A 15,429-nucleotide genomic window follows, 5' to 3' on the forward strand; every position below is an offset into this window, starting at 1 on the left:
TGGATCCCTGCACCCACATGGGAGACCTGGAGGGGGCTCCTGCCTCCTGACTTTGGATTGCCTAACTCCAGCCACTGTGGTCATTTGGGGAGTGAACCAGCAGACTGAAGACTTCTCTCTCTCTCTGCCTCTATCTTGCTGTAACTCTGCCTTTCAAATAAATAAATAAATAAATATTTTTAAAAAAGAAAGAAAATGACACATGGACATATGGGCTAAAGAAAAAGAGGGAAGTGGAATTTGGGAAATCTGAGGTTGCAAAACACCTATCCCTTAGATAAGATAGTCATAGGAACCTACCTGAGTAAATTTCTTTTTTTTAAATTTTTTTATTTAGTAAATATAAATTTCCAAAGTACAGCTTATGGATTACAATGGCTCCCCCCACCATAATTTCCCTCCCACTTGCACCCTCCCATCTCCCGCTCCCTCTCCCATTCCATTCACATCAAGATTCATTTTCAATTCTCTTTATATACAGAAGATCGATTTAGTATATATTAAGTAAAGATTTCATCAGTTTGCACCCACACAGAAACACAAAGTGTAAAATACTGTTTCAGTACTAGTTATAGCATTACTTCACATTGGACAACACATTAAGGACAGATCCCACATGAGAAGTAAGTACACAGTGACTCCTGTTGTTGACTTAACAATTTGAGACTCTTGTTTATGGCGTCAGTAATCTCCCTACACTCTAGTCATGAGTTGCCAAGGCTATGGAAGCCTTTTGAATTCGCCGACTTTGATCTTATTCCGACAGGGTCATAGTCAAAGTAGAAGTTCTCTCCTCCCTTCAGAGAAAGGTACCTCCTTCTTTGATGGCCCCATTCTTTCCACTGGGATCTCACTTGCAGAGATCTTTCATTTAGGTTTTGTTTTTTTTTTTTTCCAGAGTGTCTTGGCTTTCCATGCCTAAAATGCTCTCATGGGCTCTTCAGCCATATCCGAATGTCTTAAGGGCTGATTCTGAGGCCAGAGTGCTATTTAGGACATCTGCCATTCTATGAGTCTGCTGTGTATCCCGCTTCCCATGATGGATAGTTCTCTCACTTTTTGATTCTATCAGTTAGTATTAGCAGACACTAGTCTTGTTTGTGTGATCCCTTTGACACTTAGACCTATCAGTGTAATCAATTGTGAACTGAAATTGATCACTTGGACTAGTGAGATGGCATTGGTACATGCCACCTTGATGGGATTGTATTGGAATCTCCTGGCATGTTTCTAACTCCACCATTTGGGGCAAGTCCGATTGAGCATGTCCCAAATTGTACATCTCCTCCCTCTCTTATTCCCACTCTTATATTTAACAAGGATCACTTTTCAGTTAAAATTTAAACACCTAAGAATAATTGTGTGTTAATTACAGAGTTCAACCAATAGTACCAGAACAAAACAAAACAAAAAAATACTAAAATGGATAAAGTATTACATTGTACATCAACTGAGTAAATTTCATCAAAGTGAAGACCTGTAGGAGAGGACAGAGTTGACTGGGTGGCATCTAGGAAAAAGTCCTTCCAGGCAGGTAAACAGTCACTGGGAAGGCTCCTGGGCAGAACCATGTTGGGCATATCTGAGGAAAACCTGGGCTTCAGTATGGCAGAGGGGCACCAGAGAAGCCTGGAGTAGGAGAAGGGGAAGCCCTGGTGGCCAAGGGACTTGTCTGCATGGTTGCAGGGTAAGATCAAGCACCGCTATGAATACATTAGTATTTTACTCTGTATGAAATGAGTTGATCTTGAGAAGCTTTGGACCTCAGAGTCATGATCTGACTTCTCCCTCAGAGGATCACTCTGCCTGCTGAGCTGAGAACGGGCTGCAGGAGGACAAAGCTCAGAGCAGAGAAGCAGTTTAGAAAGCCATTTCAACAATCCCATAAAAGATGATGGTGGCATCTATGAGAGTGGTAGCCATGATGATGGTGAGAAATAATCAGATGCTGGTAACTTTTGAAGGAAACCCAACAGACTTTGTTGAAAATGCAGGATGTGAGATAGAGGAGTCACAGAGGACTCTTCACTACTCTCCATTACTATGACTCTTAAGCATCCCCTAATTTATGCCTCCTAATATTAGGCAGGCTCTCAGGCCATGAATACACCTTTTTCTGTGCCAGGGGGAAAATTGTTTTCATACTCTATGTAATCTACTAGATCACCTACTACTCAACCTTGTTTGAATAATATAAACTTATTCTTCAAGGCACAACACAACTAACCATTCTACTCTGAAGGCTTCCATGAGCCTGTCAGTAAGATTACCTTCTAACATCTCTTACCCAAGTATTACTTGTTCATCAAGCCAATATAACTTTTTCTTACACAGGACATTTGTCAGTACTTGCAGTAAAGCATGCACATAGGAGTGATGAGAAATGAGACCTGAGGAGGAAAAGAAGAATGAAGACTTGCAGGACCTTGAATGTCATGCTAAGACAAGCTGATGGGGAACAATAGCATAGTTTTAAGAAGGCAAAGGGACTGGTTCAATGCAAGCCTTCAAGATTCAATCCAATGACCATTAGAAGGATGAGCTGGAGGGTTAAGTAAGCCAGGCAAGAATTCATGAGTTCCCATACGAAGACAGGGATAGTAAGGATGTAGCAGTGAAAGAGATCTGGATTTTCTAAACTAGATTCCATAGGGATTGTAGATGGTGACATTTATTGAGCTTTGCCATTTATGAGGCACTCTTGTAAGTACTCCACCTGTAGTCACTGAATTAATTCTCTCAATCTTCTCATGAAGAGATGGCACTTTACCTCTGTTGTGCAGAGGAGTTAAACTAAGACACAGATAGATTGAATAAATTGCTCTTGTCACAAAGCTACTAAGTAGAAGAGCCTGGATTCAAATACAAGCAACTATTCCTGGATCTCTGCTCTTCCTTCTTACTCCACCTACTACAACATAATGAATTAATACAAAACTGTATTTAGTTGCCCAAGAAAATTTTTCGTACCTATATCGATCCAATTCGAATGTTTACTTCAGTAGTTTTTGCAAGATCATCCTTCCAAAATAGACCATTTGTGAACACTACATGCTTTAACTTATGTTTATATGGATTTTTAGCTATGATGTGATGTTTTTCTTAGTCTTTTTCCCCTTTAGTCAAATAAGGGGAAACATCTAGCATATGGAAGCATTTCCACACTGCAAGTTATGCTGAAGAGGAATATTATGCAATTTGCAAACACTGTCAAATGAAATATAAATATTCATTAGAAAAATACTACATAGAGACAAAAATATCTTAGCATCAATGATTCATTCAGTCAATCATTTTTCACTCAACAAACATTAATCAGTCATCCATGTTATGGCAAGAGCATTAGTAAGTAGTGAGAAGAGAGATATGAATAAGACTTACCCCTGGTCATGAAGAAACTCACATGACAGAAACTTGTGATTTTTGTTTTTAAATGGTCATAGTTGGATGAAAACATTGCACTTGACTATCTTTTAAACTATCTCAAAAAGAAACAGAGATCTGTGCTTTGATTCACAGAGACCAGGGGTCTCTAGTTCAGCTCTGCTTCTTGGTGGCTGAACATGTCACCCCATATGTCTGGGACTCAGTTTCCTCAAATAAAAATAAGACACTACTCCACAGGGCAGGTATGAGAATTAGAGATGATGCCTAACACATAAATGATGATTTGAACCAATGAATAGTTAAGTGAGTGGCTACTGTATCTTTTTATTTTTCAATTGCCAGTACCATCTCCAAGGGGCAGTCAAAATTCACAGGTTGTAAGCATTTCTATCCATCCCAAAATTGGAGAACAAGAACAGCAGCAAACAAAACCCTCCCTGGTGGCTTCAGGTATGAAGAAGATGACCCTAACTGTCAGGAATTGAATTGGCTAAGTTCTTACAAAAGCAATCCATGCCCTGTCAACAGCTAGGAGGAAGGACAAGTTTTCTGAGCATCAGCTCATGACTGGGGAATGAAACTTGCAAAAGAAATAGTGAAGATTTACATAGCAGTGAAGGAGAACAGCACCTGAGAACCACAGGGAGATGGAATGATTCCCCTGAAGATGTCCCAGGAGCGTTCCCTCAGAGAAGTAGCACCAGCAAAAGAGCTGGTTTTCTACTGATAGGGGATCTTGCTAAACAAGATTCCAGGAACAATGCTATCCCACTCATCATCCATCACACCAGGTATGAGTTGACAGGGGACTCCCCACAGGAACCCAGTAATAAAACGTGGCCAGACTAGTTCTCCAACCTCCAAATGGCAGGCATCTTACTATATAAAAGAGTAACTGATGGAAGAGCTAACGGAAGGGAGGAAATCCACCAATATCAAACACATTCCCAGTGTCAAACATTTTGCTAGGCTCTTTGCTTTGGGTAACTTGCTTAATATTCCCAATAGCACAATCAGAGAGATCATTATTTCCAGTTCACTGATGAAGAAACTGAAACTCAGAGAAGGTACACTGGAATTCCATGAAGCTGTCCAACTGGTTTTCTGCAAAGATCACAACATCTCATCACTAGTAGGTGGAATTTGAATCCAGATCTAACTTCAAAACCTATGTTCATTCTGCTATGAAACTCGATATCTTGGAGTAAAATCTGAAATCAGTTGGTATAAGCTATGTGATGATTCTCTATTTGTCAGACCCCTCCTCTGTCTCCAAATCTCTGTCCCTGTCTGTCCGTCATGGCTCTATTATAAGTGTTACCAGTCTCCTTTGCCCTCTAATTTTTGGTTTGTATGGCCAATGGCCAGTAACAGCAAGCGATCAGCAGAGGCAAGGAGAGAGAGGTTGGGATGTTTATTCTCTTGTTTTCCTCACAGCCACATTGCACTAACCTATGCTTGCATGCCTAGACCTACACAGCTTCTGTGAAGCACCCCCAACCCCTATCAGGGCTGTAACTTCCAAGTCCTTCTCCTTGGCCCTTCTGTCTGGGCCTGTAAGAACTTCTCACTGTTGACAATTCTTAGATGTTTAACCATCACTGTTGATTATTTTTTTTAACATTGTTCATGTCTCTGCAGATACTTTTTTCATGAGATTACATTCAGCTAATCCCTTTTGAGTATGCCATTTTGTTTCCTGCTAAGATACTAATGATACATTGAGTTAAAAACTTTTGCATGTGTAATTCCATCATAGTTTAGAGTCTTAAATATGTCTTTGGGTATCTAGTAAATAGCATCAACTTGCATCTTATGGAAATGAATCAGCTGAAATTGCAGTGATCACATTTTGTTTGGATTTGATGAGCTTGCTGCAGGGATCATAAACTCCCCACATGTTATTGGCAACCACTGTGGTGAATGAAATTTCCCAGTCACACTTGGAATGTGATGTTTTTCCATGAGGCCACGCTACAAAGATGAAATCCAAAGAATATGAAAACACACTTCACAGATCCTGCCAAGAAATTCTCTAGAATGTATGCAAAATGGAGCTAAAAGCATTTGTAATTCTGTCATAAAAGTGGGGGCTTCAGTTGGGAGCATTTCAGTGAAATCACTTGAGCTCTCCTGCCACTAACTCTTGGAAACGACGAGTGAGTAATTTGAAAATGAACTGAGAAATGTTCCAGCCTTGATGGCTTTTTTGAAGTTTTTACAAGGCTCCTACAATAAAGTAGTTTGTCCATGAAACACATAAATCAAATGAGCAAAAGGAGAGTTTGAAATCATCCCTCAATAGGTCTGCTAGGGAAAGGCCAATACTGTGTTTATGCATGCAAAAAAGGAATTGAAACTTTAGCTCCTTATCTCAAAAAGTGTGTCTCCCCATCAAAAGAAAGTGCCCCAGAAAACAACTGCCAACTACTTCTAAAAATTATTTGCACAACAGCTTTATTTTCTGCCTTAATCTACACATGCATGCATGTACACATATAAACACACACACACACACACACACACACTCACACAACAGAATAACCTCATTAGCTATAGACACGATGCACTGGAAATGTTCTCTTTGGGAAAGTTTCAGGAGATAGAACTATTATTGCTGGCATTCTTTGGTCCTGTGGCTTTTGCCATTAAGGCAAACATGGTAATGGCATGCAGTCTCTTTGGAATAAGAGAATATGTTTATTTTTTATCAGAGCACATGTTTGCTCTTCTAAAGCCACCTATTAATTATTCAATATCTACTTTTTCCCTCCTTCCCCTCTACCACAATAAAGTTTCCTGTGTTAACTCTTAGGGCTTTAAACCTACAGAAGAGCTCACAGTAGGTAGTCATATTTGTATGTAAATTAGCACTTCATGAATCTATTTATATTTCTAGTCTGTGACAATTTGGGTGGGTGGGGGATGAGGTTATAATAATCCTGATCAAGCTTGTTTTAATTGCTCTGAATATTAGAGGTGCTCTCTTCCATCCCTCCTAGCTCTGCAGCTTAGGGGAAGTTACACAACAGCTCGGACATTTCTCATCCATAGACCAGGGGACATAAAATCTTTCATCATTATGTGATTATGATGATTAAATATAAAATCTTTGTGAATCTCCTAGCATGATAATGGGCACATGAAGATGTTTCTCAATGCTCAGCCCATCCCACTCCTTCTAGAATACCATGAACATATTATGTAAATAGATGTGAAGAAGGATAGAAGAGTCCATTATTTAGTGGACAGTGTGGTTTTTGTCTACTCAAAGCTTTGCTAATGTTTTAGATCTTACACTTATGCAACCATTTTTAGGGTTCCCTAGAAAACAGGTATTTTTGTTATGTAGTTCACCAGTATTTGGTTACAAGGAATCTTTCAGATGACAGATTTTATAATTTTTTCACCTCTGAAGCATCTCCCAGCTCTTTGGCTGATGCCATTTGGTCCCTGATATTTTAGCAACTCTCCGACACTGCACATGTTTCCAATACCATTGGACTTATTCCAGCATTCTTGTATTTCAGCCTCATTCATAAGCATTTACTGTGTGGCACGCAAAATGCTAGATACTCAAACTGTAGACAGGAATAACTGTGGTCCTGAGCAAAAAAAAATCAGTAAGAGAGATGCATGAACAAATAAATTCTACAGTGAATCAAGACAGAGAGATGTAGGAAGTGTTATTGAAACCAGGCCAAGATAACATAAGTTACGTGAGGCATGTAGGGTGTAAAATTTCAGGAAGCCCTCCTGGCAGGGTCATGGGATTTCCAGAACTGGCACTTCAACTACCCAGAGATTTAGCATCTTCTCAAATTTTGTGCCCAAGACACCTCCCTTGCTTCACCTCCATCCTGGCCCAGGAAGAAACACGTAGGAGAAAGACCCAATTCCGTATGCAAACCAAGAAAGTTTCCCAAAGTAGATAACTTTGAACTCAAACCATTGATAAAAGGCAGGAGTTAGCTAGGCAGGGAAAGAAAGGGGTGAAGGCAGAGGGGCCAGCAAATACACAGTTGTAGAGGGGAGAGAGAACACAACACACAGATAAACTGATCATTGCAAGGTGAATGTGGCATGGAGAGGTAGTGGTAGGAGAGGGATCGTGGAGAAATGGCACAAGGGCAGTTCAAAGAACTCAGGAGAGAAACATGCTATATTTTTAGGAGGACCAAGCAATTTATCCTTGAACCAATTTTTTTTTTAATTTTATTTATTTATTTATTTATTTATTTATTTTTTGACAGGCAGAGTGGACAGTGAGAGAGAGAGACAGAGAGAAAGGTCTTCCTTTGCCGTTGGTTCACCCTCCAATGGCCGCTGCGGCCGGCGCGCTGCGGCCGGCACACCGCGCTGATCCGATGGCAGGAGCCAGGAGCCAGGTGCTTTTCCTGGTCTCCCATGCGGGTGCAGGGCCCAAGCACCTGGGCCATCCTCCACTGCACTCCCTGGCCACAGCAGAGGGCTGGCCTGGAAGAGGGGCAACCGGGACAGAATCCGGTGCCCCGACCGGGACTAGAACCCGGTGTGCCGGCGCCGCTAGGCGGAGGATTAGCCTAGTGAGCCGCGGCGCCGGCCTGAACCAATTTTATATTGAGGATGAAAGGGGGTGAGGATAGCCATAATTGTTAGAGCCCAAAGAACACTGGGATATGTGTGTGTGTGTGTGTGTGTGCATTGCATCTGCATTATGCAGCAACCTGATGTCCTAACATCATAATCCCTATACTACTTTTCCCACCTTCCCCAGGTGTTGCAGGTACTTCATTCTTCTTGAGACACCATTTGGGATACCTATATCCCATATCAGAGTGTATGGGTTCACTCTTGGTGTCGCTCCCCCATTTGTGGAGGAATGACACAGGACCCTGCGCTGTTCTTTCGTCTGCTCGGCCCTTCCCGGGTTTGCTGCTGGTCCTTCCCGGGTTGGCTGCCAACCCCTCCACCTCTATGGAGGGGCGGCTCCCCCTGCCACTTTCCCCGCTTCCGCGGAGGAGTGGCACACCGCCGGCCGGCTCTCTCGGGGGCTGCTCAGGTGTTCCTTCAGATGTTTCCTGGTGCATGTTGTCTCTCTCCTCCTTTATAGTCCTCTTCCACCAATCCCAACTCTGCTACCCACACGCCGAGCACGCTGCTCTCCTCCAATCAGGAGCAGGATCAGCTGCTGCAGCTTGTCAAACTGATGAGGCAGCTGTGTAGAGGTTGTTTGGTCTCTTTCTCTCAGCGCCATATTGTGGGAGAGCAGATGCATAGACTAAGTCTTAATTCCAGTAACTTAGTCTAGTCTCAGTTGCTCCCCACATCTTGGCTCCAGCCTCCTGCTAATGTGCAACCTGGGAGGCAACAGTGATGGTGCAAGTGATTGGATTACCACCACTCACATGGGAGACCTAGACTGAGTTTCTGGCTCCAGCTTCAGTACAGCTCAGCCCTGTCTGTTGCAGATAAAATAAACAAATAAAAATATAAAAAGAAAGATGTGTTGTTCTGTTTTGTATCTGAGACAGACCTGGAGGAAAGACAGGATGTCAGGAAAATGGTTTATGATTAGGAAGAGCCCTTTATAAATATGAGTTTGAGAATCATGTTTAGCCCAGTATCACTCCTTGTGTATAAGGACCGCATGGCCCACTTAGAAAAGGTTATTTCCACTCTCAAACACTGCTGCTATTCTAAACATGAATCTATTACTTGTGTTTTTATTTTAAATGTTACAAGCATTGCAGTATTTCTGTCCACAGTTATGAACAGGCTGGAAATTTTAAAAGTTTATTCTTAGGTAGGCAAGGGTAACTAGCCAGGAGGAGCTGATGTTTGCCAACACTCTGCTGCAGCTCTGCCTGCACCACCCAATCCCCTTTTCCCTGTAGTACCCAACCCCACCCAACCCCCACCCTGTTTCTATGCAGTGCAAAACCATAGCTTCTTTAGTTTTACCACTGAGAACCAGCACCAGCTAACAATCCAAAATGGCTGTAGGCTGCATCCCCACAATGACCTTTAGTTCATTATAGTGTCATAATAAAATTGCCTGGCTGGCACTCCCACTCCTATCATACATGTGACACATGACATTTCTGAGATTTCCAAAATATGGTGGAGGAAATGGGTGGTACTCAAGTCCTGCCCCAAACTCTGCCCCCACTGGATACATAATTAAGCCTCACCTCAGGCACCACCTCTTATGCTTCCAGATTTTACAAAGAGAGACAGCACCAACCTTGCTGACTACAGGTCATTCTTAAGTTTGTCCATGACCTATTAAAGAAACCTGTAGAAGTGAAATTGACTGAGAAACAATGACGTGAACAGCCCTCATCTAGACTCTCAAGGAAGAGTTTTTTTTTCTCTTCTTCATACTATTTGTTGAACTCTTTCTTAATATAGAGTTAATCATATGTGGATAAAGTTAACTGAAAATAGAGCTCAGTAAAAAGTAAGAGCGGGAAAAAGAATGGGAAGTTTGCAACTATAAAGCTGTATAGTTCTGCATACATTCCTACAGACTTACTTCTAAGGGTACAGTTTAAAAACTTGCCATGGGACCCCAAATCCCATTAATCTGGGTGGTAAAATGCATTTAAGTTAAGTAGCTGGTAATAATAATAGATAGAATTAAAAAAGAGAGAATGTTCCAACATGAGGAATCAGTCCACACAGCAGCATACTCATAGAATGACAATTGCTTTAAATAGCACTCTGACCTCAGAATCAGCCCTAAAGGCATTCTGGTCTGGTCAAAAAGCACATGAGAGCATTTCAGGCATGGAAATTCAAGACACTGTGGCTAAAAAATGTCCTACATGAAGGATCTCTGTGAGACAGACTACAGTGGAAAGAAGTGGCCATCAAAGAAAGAAGTACTTTTCTGGGAAGGGAAGAGAAAGCTTCCAGTTTGCTTATGGCCTCGTCTAAATACTGATAGAGACTGTGGATTCCATAGCCTTGACAGCTCATGTCAAGAGCCTTGGGTGATCACTGACATCATACACAAGAGTTTTAATTGTTAAATTAACAACAGGAGTCACTGTACACTTACTTCCAATGCAGGACTTCCATTCTCAATGAGTTGTATTATGAGAATTAACTGTAAAACTTGTTCTCAAACATTGTGTGTGTGTGTGTGCAAATTATTGAAATATTTACTTAGTATAGAGTTGATCTTCTTATACAAAGATAATTGAAAATGAATCTTAATGGAGAATGGGACTGGGAATGGGAGAGGGAGAGGGAGGAGGAAGTAGGATGGGAGTGGGGGTAGCAGGGCAGCTATGGTGGGAAGAATCACTATATTCCTAAAGTTGTATTTATAAAATTTGTACTCATTAAATAGAAGGTTTATTTGGGAAAAAATAAGAATTAAAAAAATTGTCTATGCTCCTTCATGAGTGTATACTTTCTTTAAATGTGTAAATAAATTTTGCTTCTCTGCTAACCTTCACCTATATTTTGTCTTTGAGTTCTTGTGTTGAAGACAAGAACCTGGTCCCAGCTACCCCACTATTGCACCAAGGGTGACGTCATTGGCAACTCACATTTATGTCATTCTCCAAAGCTCTAGAGATTTCTGGAAACTCAGCTGCTGAGCACAGTGAGAGTCTACAAGTGAGGGAGAGAATATTCACTTATCTAACGATATTTATTACAAGTCAGATCTTTAGGGACATATTGTCCCTCATACTCACACCATGCACTATGGGCACAGTGTACCTATCTTTTTAAATTTTGTCTTTAAATTCAAAAACTACTGAGACTAGTATAATAAATGCACATATGTTTATTTTCTGGATTAAAATAATAATAACATTTCACCAAATTTAGTCCTTATGTGTACTCACACACACACACAAACACAAAATACTCATACACAATTTCCAAAGGAAAACATAGATTTCAGGATGTTTTCCTTTAAATAATTTGCTACAGATTTATAAATCATAAGAGCTGTTTCCCTCAAATAATATCTAAAACATTAACAATTAAAAAATCGATAGTAATTCCTTACCATCATCTAGTACAATTTCCATATTCACATTTTCACATTTGCCTCCCAAATTTTTCCAGTTTTCCTTTCAAGTTTATACCAATCAAGAACCATGTATTATGTTTGTGATGTTTCTTACTTCTTAATTCTTTAGTCTAAAACAATCCTCATACACTGGGACCACTGAAGAGGCCAGGCCAGCTGTCATGCACAATTTCTGTTTTCTGGATTTGTCCCCTCATGGTGTTATTTCTTTGGTTCCCATTTAGTTGAAGTTGGATCTAAAGCTTAGGTTATAGGCTAGTTAAAAGTCTCTGACAAGAATGCATCAGAAGTGAACCTCTGGGGTCAGTACTGTGGGCTAAGACTCTGCCTCCAGTGCCAGCATCTCATATGGGCAAAGCTACTCCTCTTCCAATCCAGTTCTCTGCTATGGCCTGAAGAAGCAGTGGAAGATGGCCCAAGTACTTGTGGGTGACCCAGAAGAAGCACTCCTGGCTTCAGATCGTCCCAGATCAAGCCCCGCAGCCATTTGGGAAGTGAACCAGCAGATGGAAGACCTTTCTCTCAATCTGTCTCTTTCTCTGTCTGTAACTCTACCTCTAAAATAAACAAATAAAATATTTTTTTAAAAAAGAAGTGAACCTCTTTACTTCCTATTACATCACATGAAGAATTACATCATATTGGCTCTGCCATAAAGGATACTGGTGATACGAACATCAACGGGACCATTTAATGAGGGAAACCCTGAAGTTATGGAGATTAGAGATTATCCCTGAAGTCATGCAGTTAGTAAGAAAATGGAGTGGAATTCAGTGTGTTACTTGCCTGTGCAAGTTTGGGAGCAAGGGACTCTAAGACATATTCTCAAATCACACTAAGTGGACAAAGTAGAACTAGATGATGAGGTACTTAAGCAAAAGTGTAAGTCCTACAGCAAGAGAATTGTCTTCAGTGCCAGCAGGTGGGAATGGAGCTGTGGGTTTGGACAAGCTAAACCTCTGACCTGACAAAAGCTTAGTGGAAAACTGTCTAAAAGCTTATATTATAGTCAATTAGGGATCAGAAATAAAGTAAACCTGCTAATGCTCTCTTATGAACAGATTTGTTTTATGATGGTTGAAAGAAGGCAGTCAGAGACTTGTGTAAGGCATCATCCTAACATGCTTATCTAGCACATTTAGGTAGTTAGTAGCTATTTGTTGAACGAATGAAACAGTGTTGAGTATTGACATCTCATTCTACTTCAGCCCAACAGCCAAATAGTTTCAAGAGCCATCGACTGTAATTCCTCAGTCTCTCTCCTTAAAAAAACAAATTTATTTACTTATTTGAAAGGCAGAGAAAAATTATATATATATATATATAATTGGCCACCAAGTAAGAATAGATACAGTGAGTATTCCAGGCAGATGGAACAGCATGTGCAAAGACATAGAGAAAAGAGGCTATGGCTCTTCCAAGGCATTGTAAGCAGTTTGGTGGGGCTAACAAAGTGAGCAAAGAGACCAGAAACTCAAGAGGTAGGTGAGGTCTGGATAGAAGTTTTCAGCCATGTGAAGGAATTTCAGCTTCATTCAAAAAGCAATGGGAAGCCAAAGAAGGAGGAATAACCAGGAATAACATGACCAGATATGAATTTTTAGGCAACTGCACAAACTATAGTTCAGATGAAGAAAAAAGACACATACTCCAAATTCAATTTGGTAAATGTACTGAATTCGATTTAATACTTGACTTTGTCAGGACATGTGTTTTTGTGCTTCTTTTTCCACTTGCCAAATCAAACATGCCTGTAGCAGTGTGTGGAAGTGGTATGATCTGCAGCTTAACCCTTTCCTCCTCGAGTGCAGGGAAGGTTGAATTGACGCATTGCCTGATGACTTGCACATGGAGCCAGTCTGCCCTCTCAAACTGTCCCAGATCACTGGGTTCTGCTGCTGGTTTTGCAGTTTTTATTTATTTAGCCAGAGCTAGAAACATGGAAAACAACAGCCTCTGAGCACTTGGATGGGTCTCCCTGCAGGAGTCTGAGCTGGCAGTTATTTTAATTAGCAACACATTTTATAAGGGCAGAATCTGCAATGGAAACATGTCAAGGCCTCTTGAGCTATTGAGTTTGGCAGACTCCCATGAGTGTGCCTGGGCATGGCAAAGGGCTCTTGACTACCCTCCCCCTCTTCTGAGGGAGCTGTGGGCACAGAGCCCCCATGGACCTCGGAGGACCTGTCAATCTCCCACACCAATGGCTGAGGATTCGGGAGTCTTCCTGAAGTCAGCTCTGGGAAATAAAATCCTCTGAAGGTAGACCTAAAGTCATTCCTCTTTGATCTCATGCCAGCCCAACCTCTCTGTTCTCACTCCCTTTCAATAACCAATCCTCTAGATACAAAACCCAGTTTATTAAGTTTATCTGTCTAACATCCAGTTTGCATTTGAAAATGATTTCTCCTTCTTATTGCCACAGTGGTTTACCAGACTCTTGAAGATATGCATTTATGTATATGTAACTTAAGATGTATCTAAGATGAATTTCCCAGCTAAATCAGAATTACAGGCTTATGTTCTAGGAGAAACGTGTAACAGGCAAGTGGATTAAGCTGAGAGGCTACCATCTTCTACTCACTTACTCATTCATATAATAAACAGTCATGAATCTCTGTCTATGGCAGACACAAACTAAGTACAGAGGATATGAAGATAAAGGTCATTGACTCTGAGATACTTCCTTTTTTTTTTTTTTTTTTTTTGCTTCTTAGTGTCAATTTATTTGACAGGCAAAGTGAGAGATGAGAAGGAAGAAGGAAGAGGGAGAGAAGGAAGGAGGCGGAAAGAAGGAAGGAAGAGAGGAGAGAGAAGGAAGGAGAGAGGGAGAAAGCAAGAGTGAGGGACGGAGGGTAGGGGAGAGAGGGAAAAAGAGATCTTTCATCCTTTGGTTCACTCCTCAATGCCTGTATCAGCTGGGGCTTGGCCAGGCTGAAGCAGGGACTCTAGCCAGGTTTCCCACACAGGTGGCAGGATTCAAGTACTTGAGCCATCATCTGCTGCCTTCCAGGGTGTGCAGGAAGCATATATGCAAAAGAGATGACTTTTCCAGAACACAATGCTGTTAGTTTAGGATCTCTGGCGAGGAGACACTGAGGATGAGTTAGGGATACCAGAGTAATGCCTGGGCACTGCCTCTTTGAAATCCAAGAAACTTTTAATTTAAAGGGGGAAAGTAACTTGTGGACTAGTTTAAAGCAAAGTCACTAAGATGGTGATGGACATATACTCAATTGGCTTGCAAATGACAGAAATCAACTTGAAACAGCTTAATATGGAGAATTTTCTGGAAGGAAACAAAATATTGCATTATATTTACAAGTAGGAGCAGCTATACTCCCTGAGATGGATGGAAAGACCAGAGACACAGCTACTTTTTTTAGGATCAGGTAGAGTAGAGAGGGAAAGAAATCTCTGTGTCCTAAAAAACAAGATACAATCTTTCCTTACAACCTAAAAAACAAAAGGCACTATAAATGAAAGACACTGTATCTGATGAAATACTACTTGTGCACTATATTCCATTTTTAGGCTAAGGAAGCCAGGATTGCAATCCACCAAACAGGGATGCCTCCGTAGCAGGTGGCAGAAGCCCATAAAAAAGAATGGTACAGTGTAAAAGAACTGGAGTCCTAATTGTGTAATTTCTAGTTTAAAACAAGTCCCATTTTCTCCCCCCAAAATCGTCTCCTGAAAACTCTATGAACTTTGCAAGGATCATTTCTCTGTCTGGCCCTCAATTTAAACACCTAAATTGTTATTAAAAAAAACAATCCATCCCATCCTGGCCCAGGAACACATAAATTATGCTCGGCCACATGCCTCAGGAATCAAAACAATCAAAGCCCTTGTTAATCTATTTTGGAGTCTATCTGGGTCAAAGCAAAAGAGAACAACCTTGATTTCGGGTATGCGGTTTTCAGTTTTCAGTTAATATCTGCTTTCTTGATATTAAAAAAAATACTTCTTAAAATAAGTGATTGTTTTTGTTCTGAGAAGCTGGC

At 40.9% G+C, this 15,429-nt stretch overlaps 1 long non-coding RNA gene across 12 annotated transcripts in view; it reads right to left on the reverse strand.

Annotated features, from left to right (window-relative positions):
• Nucleotides 1–15,429, reverse strand: part of LOC127490509 (uncharacterized) — a 604,070-nt gene that overhangs the window by 52,099 nt on the left and 536,542 nt on the right. For 4 of the 12 annotated variants that reach the window (XR_011381455.1, XR_011381437.1, XR_011381450.1 and 1 more), the window contains one exon: nt 10,929–10,992. The exons of the other annotated variants lie outside the window; for them this stretch is intronic. This is a non-coding gene — a long non-coding RNA (uncharacterized lncRNA). The remainder of the gene's footprint in view (nt 1–10,928; nt 10,993–15,429) is intronic. 12 annotated transcript variants of the gene reach the window in all.

The sequence above is a fragment of the Oryctolagus cuniculus genome, chromosome 1, assembly GCF_964237555.1.
Source record: "Oryctolagus cuniculus chromosome 1, mOryCun1.1, whole genome shotgun sequence".
Lineage (NCBI taxonomy): Eukaryota > Metazoa > Chordata > Mammalia > Lagomorpha > Leporidae > Oryctolagus > Oryctolagus cuniculus.